Below are 8,647 nucleotides of genomic sequence, written 5' to 3' on the forward strand. Positions count from 1 at the left end.
TTTGAAATGGAGAGGTGAATCCGTGTATCTGCGGGAAATGAATAATAATAATCCAAAGGTACCTCTGGTCTTGCGTTGATCATCCATTGGTCATTCAATCAGAAAATGTTTATTGAACACCTACTATGCGCCAGATGCTGTTCTAGGCACTGGAGACAGAGTGGGAACCAAGGGGACAAAAATCCCTGCCTTGCTGACATGGGATTGGGGTGGAGATAGATAGTAAACAAATACACAAAGAAAACCCATGGTATGTCTATCATAAAGCATAAAAGTGCTCCAGAGAGAAATAAAGACCTCTTTGCATCACTGGTGGGCATGCAACCATGCTGGGGAGCAGTCTGGTTTCATCTTTTAAAGCTGAGCGTGTGCATAATGTAAGCATGACCTCGCATTCTCCTTGCACAGTTTGCCCGGCCACACCACGAGTCACGTGGCACAACATTCAAAGGCCTCTCTTTACAGTGGCCAACAATGGAGAAACCTCCACATGCCCACGTATGGGAGAGCAGATGAATACATTCTCATGATGGAGTATTATGCAGCCATCAAAAGGAAGGGACTATGGCCGCACATTCACAGGACAGATGGATCCCGGACACAGAATGGCCCGTGGGAAATGTCCCATCAGAGAAATGTGTTGTAGAGCTAAAAGCAACTAAAATTGCACATACATAATGCAGTAGTAACTTATAGAAAGGAAACAAGAGAAGGATAAATGCCGGTGAGGGTTATGGTGGGGAGGATGTGATGCTGGGATGACGGAGGACGTATGGTCAGATGTAATCATGATCAAGATTCTAGCTTTAGTTTAGGGTGGTGGTTTCCTGGATGTTTGTTACATTGTTAAATGGATCATTAAAAGCTGATGAGAGTGGGTTATGATGCAAGCATTATGACTAACTTGTGTGTGTGTGTGTGTGTGTGTACACCACAGTTAAAGGAAAAAAGCAGCCAAGCATGGAAGGATCTAGAGTGTGCTGCGGTGGGGGTGGGAGGCAATTTTCAATCTGTTGGCTAAGGAAGGGACCGCTGAGGTGATCTCTGAGCCAAGACTTGAAGGAGGGATGTAGTTGATGAACCTTGGCAGAGATCTAAGGAAGAGGGTCCTAGGTAGAGGGCATAGCAAGTGCAAAGGCCCTGAGGTGGGGGGTGTGCTTGGCATGGCCTCGGAATGGGAGTGGAGCCTGTGGGCTGGAAGGAGGGTGGGCAGGCGAATGTCCTGGGGATCACCTGCCTGGGGGGGATGAAGAGGGCTGAGGGAGGGAAGGAGAGACAGAGATGGAGAGAAAACAGGAAGGACTTTCTCGGGTTCTTCAATGAGCCCAGATCCTGAGTCTGCTCTGCTCAGCTATTTATTTGCTGCTCAGTGTTTTCTTGGCTTTCATGAGACCCTTCAGTTTCCCTGATGTGCTTAACTAGGTTTCTGTTACGCGTAACCCAGTAAGTCTACTGGTTAAATCCCTGGTTAAACGTCCAGGAAATCAGGCCTGGAGTGTTTTCAGGAGAGGTTTCTTAATGGACAGTGGATGCTGTGCAGTGGAGACCCACTAGGAGGCAGGAAGAGACCCGGACGGGCATCAAACACGGGGCGTGGGACGGTAATTTGCTCATTTACTGAATGTTTTCTAGGCATCAGGGATGTCGCTAAGTTTTTCAGTCCTTCCAAGTGTCATTCCAGATTGTATAGATAAGGAGTCCAGGGCCCAGGGAGGGAATAAGCGGCTGAGCTGGAAAAACCCCAGGCCTGGGTGACCTTGAGGCGCTTTCGCCTGGGATAAGAGGTCTCTGACCCATTTCTGTTGTGGAGTCCTCTCATCTTTGGGTACCCTGGGGCAGGGGACTCCTGCTTCCCTCTTCTCCAGCCCCTGGGCAGTCTGGAGGCCTGCGGGAAGCTAGCTAGGTAGGGAGGGACCTCACCGGTGCTTCGTCCAGGAGTCCGCATGTCTCCAGCACAGAGGAAGGGACCCTGAGAAAGACCAGGGCCAGAGCCAACAGGGAGGGCTTTGTGGCCGGAGTCGGGTGCAGCTCTGGGGCTGGTCCAACCGGGTGAGGGAAGAAAGAGCTCTAACTTTCTCCAGGACCCTCCTGCTTTTTGCCCCCTCTAGAAAGCTCCAGCTCCTGCTGCCGGGGAGGAAGGCAGAGGCTGTGGAGGAACCGGGAATGGGTACACAACGCCCCCTGGTGGCCCACTTTGGGCCCATGGCTCTAATGCTGGAAGGGTTTCCAGGTAATGAATTTTTATCTATTTTTAATTTATTTTCATTGTGGCAAAAATGCATACCATAACATTTATAGCCTTAATTATTTCGAACTGTGCAGTTTAGTAGTGTTTTAGTGTATTCGCACTGTTGTGCAATCAGCCCCCAGAAGTTTCTCATCTTGCAAAACTGAAACACTGCACCCATTAAACAACCCCCCAATTCCCCCTCCCCACTCCACGCTACCCCCGCCCCGCCCCGCCCCCAGCAACCCCCATTTGACTTCCTGTCTCTATAGCTTTGACTGCTCTAAACACTGCATATAAATGGAATTATACAGTATTTGTCCTTTGGTGACGACCTTTTTATCCTTTAGCATAATGTCCTCAAGGCTCATTCATGTTGTAGCCCGGCTCGGGGCTTCCTTTCTTGAGGCTGGAGAAGGTTCCCTCGTATGTGTCCACCACGTTTGGTTTCCTGTTCATCCCAGGAATGAACACCGGGGCCGCTTCTACCTTTTGGCCATTGTGAAGATTGCTGCTCCGAAGGGGGGTGTGCAAACCCCGCTTTCAGGTCTTCCCAACAGAAACCCAGAAGTGGAATTGCGGGAGCCTTCATCTGCGCGATGACTGCATTGCGCCCGCCCTCCGCAGCTCACGTGCTGAAGCTCTAAACCCCGATGAGAGTATATTTGGAGACATGGCAGATCCCAAAAGGAGGCAATTAAGATCAGATGAAGTCATGGGGGTGGGGTCCTAACCCGATAGGACTGGTGGCCCTAGAAAAAGAGGAAGACACAGAGTTCATGCTCCTTCCTCCTCTGCCTTCACGCGGAGGAAAGAAGATGCTAGTGTGTAGCAAGAAGGTGGCCGCAGGCAGAGCCAGGGAGAGACCCCCCCTCAGCAGAACCCAGAGGCGCTGGTACCTTCATCTCAGACTTCCAGCCTCCAGCATGGTGAGAAAATGAATGTTGTTTGACCCCCCCAGACTATGGTGTTTTGTGATGGCAGCCCAGGCTAATACAATCGGGGGATTCTGTCCTGCACTTTTTGGGGAACTGCCCCGCTGTTTCCCACAAAAGCAGAATGACCTTCCCACCCACGGTGCACGGGGTTCCGATTTCTCTGCACCCTCAACATCAGTACTTGCTGTTTTGTTTTGTTTTAACAGTAGTCGTCCTAGTGGGTGTTGCGGGTTGTGATTCTCCCCCTGACCCTTCAAGGAGGGGCTTAGTGTGTGCCCAGCACCGGGCTAAGTGTGTCCCATGCTCGTCATGATCTGATCCCCCTGTAGCATTGTCTACATTTACAGAGGAGGACAGGGAGGTTGGAAGGGACAAGTCACTAACTTAGTGTCATCAACCAGCAAAGGCTAGGCACAGGACCATGACAGTTGGTGATGATGACAGCTGGTGGCTACAGGGCTTCATCCCTGTGCCTGCCACAGCCCTCTGCCTTCACAAACACTCCTATGAGCAGCGTGCTATTACTAGTCTCATTTACCAGGTGAGGAAACAGAGGCACAGAAAACAAGCACTGGCCCAAGATCCCGTGGCCGCTAAACAGGACAGCCCAGATTTGAATCTTGTGCCCTATTCTGCCACAATAGGAGCACACATAGCTCCAAGCAAATCTCGCCTACGAAAATCCAAATTCTCCCAAAGTCTCCATGAGGGAGGGAGGGTGTGCTGCTATAAAAACGTAGCTCTGCTGGTGTGTACATGGTACTGTACCGTTTGGAAAAGATTTCCATGGCTCGGTGGGATTAACCTTCATAGCTTCAAGGAAGCAATGTTTTATTATTTTTTTAAAAGATTTCAATTTATGAAACGGAGCGTGCACAAGCGGAGGGGAGGGGCAGAGGGAGAAGCAGACTCCCTGCGGAGCAGGGAGCCCGATGTAGGGCTCGATTCCAGGACCCTGGGATCATGACCTGAGCTGAAGGCAGATGCTTAACCGACTGAGCCACCTCGGTACCCCAGGAGACACTGGTTTTGACTATAAGAGGGACCATAACTGACCTGAGCTGGTTCCCGGGCATCCAGAAGCTGGTACTCTGACTCCAGGTTCCCAAAGAAAGGCCAGGCATTATGTGAGATAAACCAGGGTTGAACCTGGCTCCCTTCCCCTCCTTTTTTTGATTTAAATTTTTATTTTAAATTCATTTGGGGCATATGAGAAGTTGAGAAGAATGTAATAAATTCTTGTATACCTTTCACCCAGATTCTTCAAATATTCATATTTTTACCAGAATTGCTTTCTCTCTCTCCCCCCCCTTCTCTCTCCTGCTCCCCTTCAACTGATTGAATGAGGCCCACCCTCACTATGGAGGGTAATCTGCTTAATCAGTCTACTGATTTCAATGATAATCACATCTAAAAATGCCTTCACAGCAACATCTAGACTGGCAGGTGACAAAACATCTGGGCATCATAACCTAGCTAAGGGAACACATAAAATTAACCACTCCAGCTAGCAAGGCTTCTTCATCCGTCAGTTTTTCCTTCCTAGACATAGGAAGAAAAAATAGACATTAAGGAAAAATAGACATAGACATTGATATTTCAGCCTTAGCATGGTCCCTTCAAAGTCAGAAGATGGCGGCTGAAGCTCTAGAAATCACCAGCCTCAGACAACAGTGTACAGGACAGAAGGGAGAAAGAAGAGCACAGGATGCCAGGATTAGCTTTGACCAATCAAAGCTCATCCCCCGAGACTCGGTGGACAGTTTTGGGAGCAAGGAAGAAGGGCAGAGTGGCCGTGGAGTGGGCAATCAACATCGTTGTCATGTACTCGATGCTGCCAACTTCAGCATGTCCTCAGAGAGTGAAGGCATGACGAGTGAATTTTGGTAGAGGCGGGGGTCCCTCCGAGGAAGGCAAGCATGCAGAGAGCAGGCTTGACTCTCCTTAGCAGGATTAGTTGTCCTGGCTTGCCCAGTGCCTTTGGGGGTTAATGGGCATCGGGGGAGGGAGGGACTCCACTGGGTCAGGGAGACAGGGCAGCCCAGCTGCAGACAAGGAAGTGGCTGTCACCGGCTGTTGTCCTCTCTGCTGTGACAATCTGATTTTGTCTCCCACGGCCTCCCAGCCGGGGCCCTGGCCAACCCACTGACCCCTGGCTGGCCACCTGCTCTTTATCTAGAAGCTGAATCTGTAGGGGGAGATTGAGGAAGATAAAACAGGAGATTTCCCCAGCACGGAAGAGGCAGTGGAAGGAGAGAGGAGGAGGAGGAGCTGTTGACCCCAAAACTAACAGCCAGAGAGAGAGGTAGCCAAGGATACACTGCAATGGACCAAAAAATCCAATCCTCATTTATAGGACACTTTCCAAGCCTTTTTATATTTATTATTTTGTTTAAATCTCCCCATGGGTGGGGGAAATGGACATCATTCTCTTCACTGCATAGATGAGACACCAGAGGCCCACAAAACCAAAAGGTCGTTGTCAAGGTCACTGTATGAGCTTCTTAACGGCTGCTTTAACAAATGACCAAAAACTGAGCGGCTTCAAGCACAGACTTATAGTCTCACGGCTCTGGAGGTCAGAAGTGCTATAGTCCCGGTGCTGGCAGGCCCGTGTTCATTCTGGAGGCTTCAAGGGACAATCTTGAACAAGAACTTGTCCGTGATGATCCTGGGTGTGGCCACGGAAACACCTTGCAGGGGCCACAGGTTTCAACATTCAGGGTGGGAAATGGAATCTGGGGTTCGTCTGGAGGAAAAAGGATGGGGCAGAAGTGGGGTGATTCCTTGAGGATTTGGTGGACCTGGAGACCCTGCAGACTGGGACCACTGACCCCTTGAACTGGAATGGAAGAAAATTATGATCTTATTAACCTTTAACTGCCATGTAGTATTTCCTTCTGCTACGAACACAGGCAGCAAAGCACAGGGCAGTGGGTAAGACGGTGGCATCGGGACAGATCACAAAACCTTTACATCACATTTCCTTGTTGGAGCTCTCTCAAAAAATACCACTTTTTCTCATCACTACTTTCAAATCGTGATAGTAATGAGACAGGAATCTTCATTTTAGCCAATGCCTGCTGGCTGGGTTAATCAGTGGCGGACCCTGGGAGCTGCGGCTAGGGAGTCTGCCAAGCTCTTGGGAGGGCCTGTTGACCCCCCCGTGGGTGAGGGTCCTCCCTTGGGGCCTGGATCATTACAAATGAGAGGGGGTCACTGGCCCCACACTGAATAGGGGCTGCAGCCTGCGCTTGAAGCTTAGCTGGGAAGTAGATCTCTTATCACTCAAGGAGAATCTTTTGGTTTTGATTACCTGTGGCCATTGGAACCTTTTCTCGGTGCAAGCTGAGATCCACATGGTTCACTCACCCCCCAAGGCTGGGTTTCCAGGAGTCCATATAGTTAAGGGGTTAAAAGCTTTACATTTGGAGGCAGAACAGTCCAGGGTGAAATTCCACCAGCCCCCTTACTAGCTGTGGGCCCTTGGGCCAGGGAAGTGGCTTCACTGGGCCTCAGTTTGCTTATTTGTAAAATGGGTATCACAGTATCCAACCTGGAAGGCAGTTTGAGGATTTAGGGTGATGAGGTGCTTATCTCCTTTCTTGGCCCAAGGGAACCGAGCGCTCCGTCCATGCTGGCAGTGCTTCCCATGTTCTGCCCTGCCCCCGGGCCAGACAGAGCCAGCCAGCGGGGTCCCTTCCCTCCCTGCCCTCTTGGCTCAGACTTTCTGCTGCGGCAACAGAGGCATCCATCCTCCAGGGCTTCTAAATCAAGCTGAGCAGTGAGGCATGCTTTGCCCATTAGCCGGGACATTTTGACTCAGAGCGGCTTTGAAATAGCAGGGCCGGGCAGTGCCCCCAGAGTCAGGTTTGCTAATGGAGTTTCTGCCTTGGCACTGGGCCTGTCTGGGCTGTTTATTGCAGGAGACTTGGAGGATGAGAGCCGGGAGGGGAAGGAGGACATGGAGCCTTCCGTTGCTTTCAGGCGTCCTGCAAAGGACGGTGGAAGGGACAAGGCTCACTGACCTCCAGCTGAGTCTGAGGGAGGAAACTCCTCATGCAGGGGTCCCAGGTGTGAGCAGGAGAAAGTCTCCTGGTCAAGATCCGGCAGGGTCCTGCAGCAAGAGAGCCATTCTGAGCCTCCGTTTCCCCCTTCATCAGATGGAGGTAAGTATCTATCTAGTAGAAAGAAATCAAATGAGATGATGAAAATGATGAAGCAAGAGCTCTGCGCCGTCCACAAGGAACACAGTGACATTCAGCAGCTTCTGATCGTTCCTTCTGGGACCAGCTGAGTCCAGCCTGGCCGAGGCTGAGGGAAGAGCAGGGTGAGGTGTGGTACGGTGTATTACACCTGTCCAGTCTGGCCTGGCTACGCTAACCCCACTGGACACCGAGGGACCTCCTGCCCGTCCCTTCTCTCTTCTTTATGTCCATCCAGCACCCCTGGATTCCCAGCACCTGCTCAGCAACCTGCTAGTTCTCAGCTCCCGATAGGGCCAGCCGCATGGGCTCCTCACTCGAGGTGTGTTTGGCTCGATGCTCTGATGTCACGGTCTTGAAAAACTCTCCATGTTTTTTGAACTAGGGGTCTTGCGTTTTCATTTTGCTCTGGTCTCTGCAAGATGGTGGGGGCTGGTCCTGTCGGCCAGGGACAGTGCTAAGGGGACAATTCCTATGAGTCCAGGCTATCTGCAGCTTTCCACGTATTTACGATCTTACAGAAGCCACGGGCTCACGATGTAAGGGTTAGGAACGCGTCGGGACACAGTGCAAGGCAGGTCACATGTCCCATGGGCTTGTTTTCATGCTTCTCATTTCTCAAGATCCCTTCACAATCCAGCCTCTCCTCCTATCCCCACTTATTACCACAGTTTGGGCTCTTGTGGACTCATTGAGATGGTCTTTTCCCAGGTTGTGTGTGCATTTATTTATGATTTTCTTATTGTGGTTAAAACATACATGACCTAAGATGTGCCCCGTCAGCCACTGTCGGGGGTGCGATCACTCATAATGACATACCCGATACTCAGCAATCATCACCTCTGTTTCTCTCCAGAACTTTTTCATCATCCTGGACATGAGCCCTGTCCCCATCGAGCAGGAACCCTCTGCTCTTCCTTCCTTCCAGCTCCTGGTAGCCTCTGATCTCCTTCTGGTCTCTGGAGGTGTCTCTTCTCGACGAGAAATCGTACAATAGTTGGCCTTTTGTGTCTGGCTTCTGTGACTTAGCAGAATGTTTTCAAGGTCATTTCTTTCATGTCTGACTGCTCTCCCATTGCACGGGTGGGCCACAGTTTTCTCTTGCATTGGTCTGTGGCTGCACATATGGGCTGTTTCTGCCTTTTGGCTGCCGAGAATGACACTGCTAGGACTATTGCAGTACCTGTGGTCCGTTCTTTTGGGTGTATCCCTCGGGGTGGAATTGCTGGATCAGACAGAGCTTCTGCATGTAACTTTTTGGAGAATTTGCCAGACGG

Source organism: Mustela erminea, chromosome 13, assembly GCF_009829155.1.
Source record: "Mustela erminea isolate mMusErm1 chromosome 13, mMusErm1.Pri, whole genome shotgun sequence".
In the NCBI taxonomy this organism is placed as follows: Eukaryota; Metazoa; Chordata; class Mammalia; order Carnivora; family Mustelidae; genus Mustela; species Mustela erminea.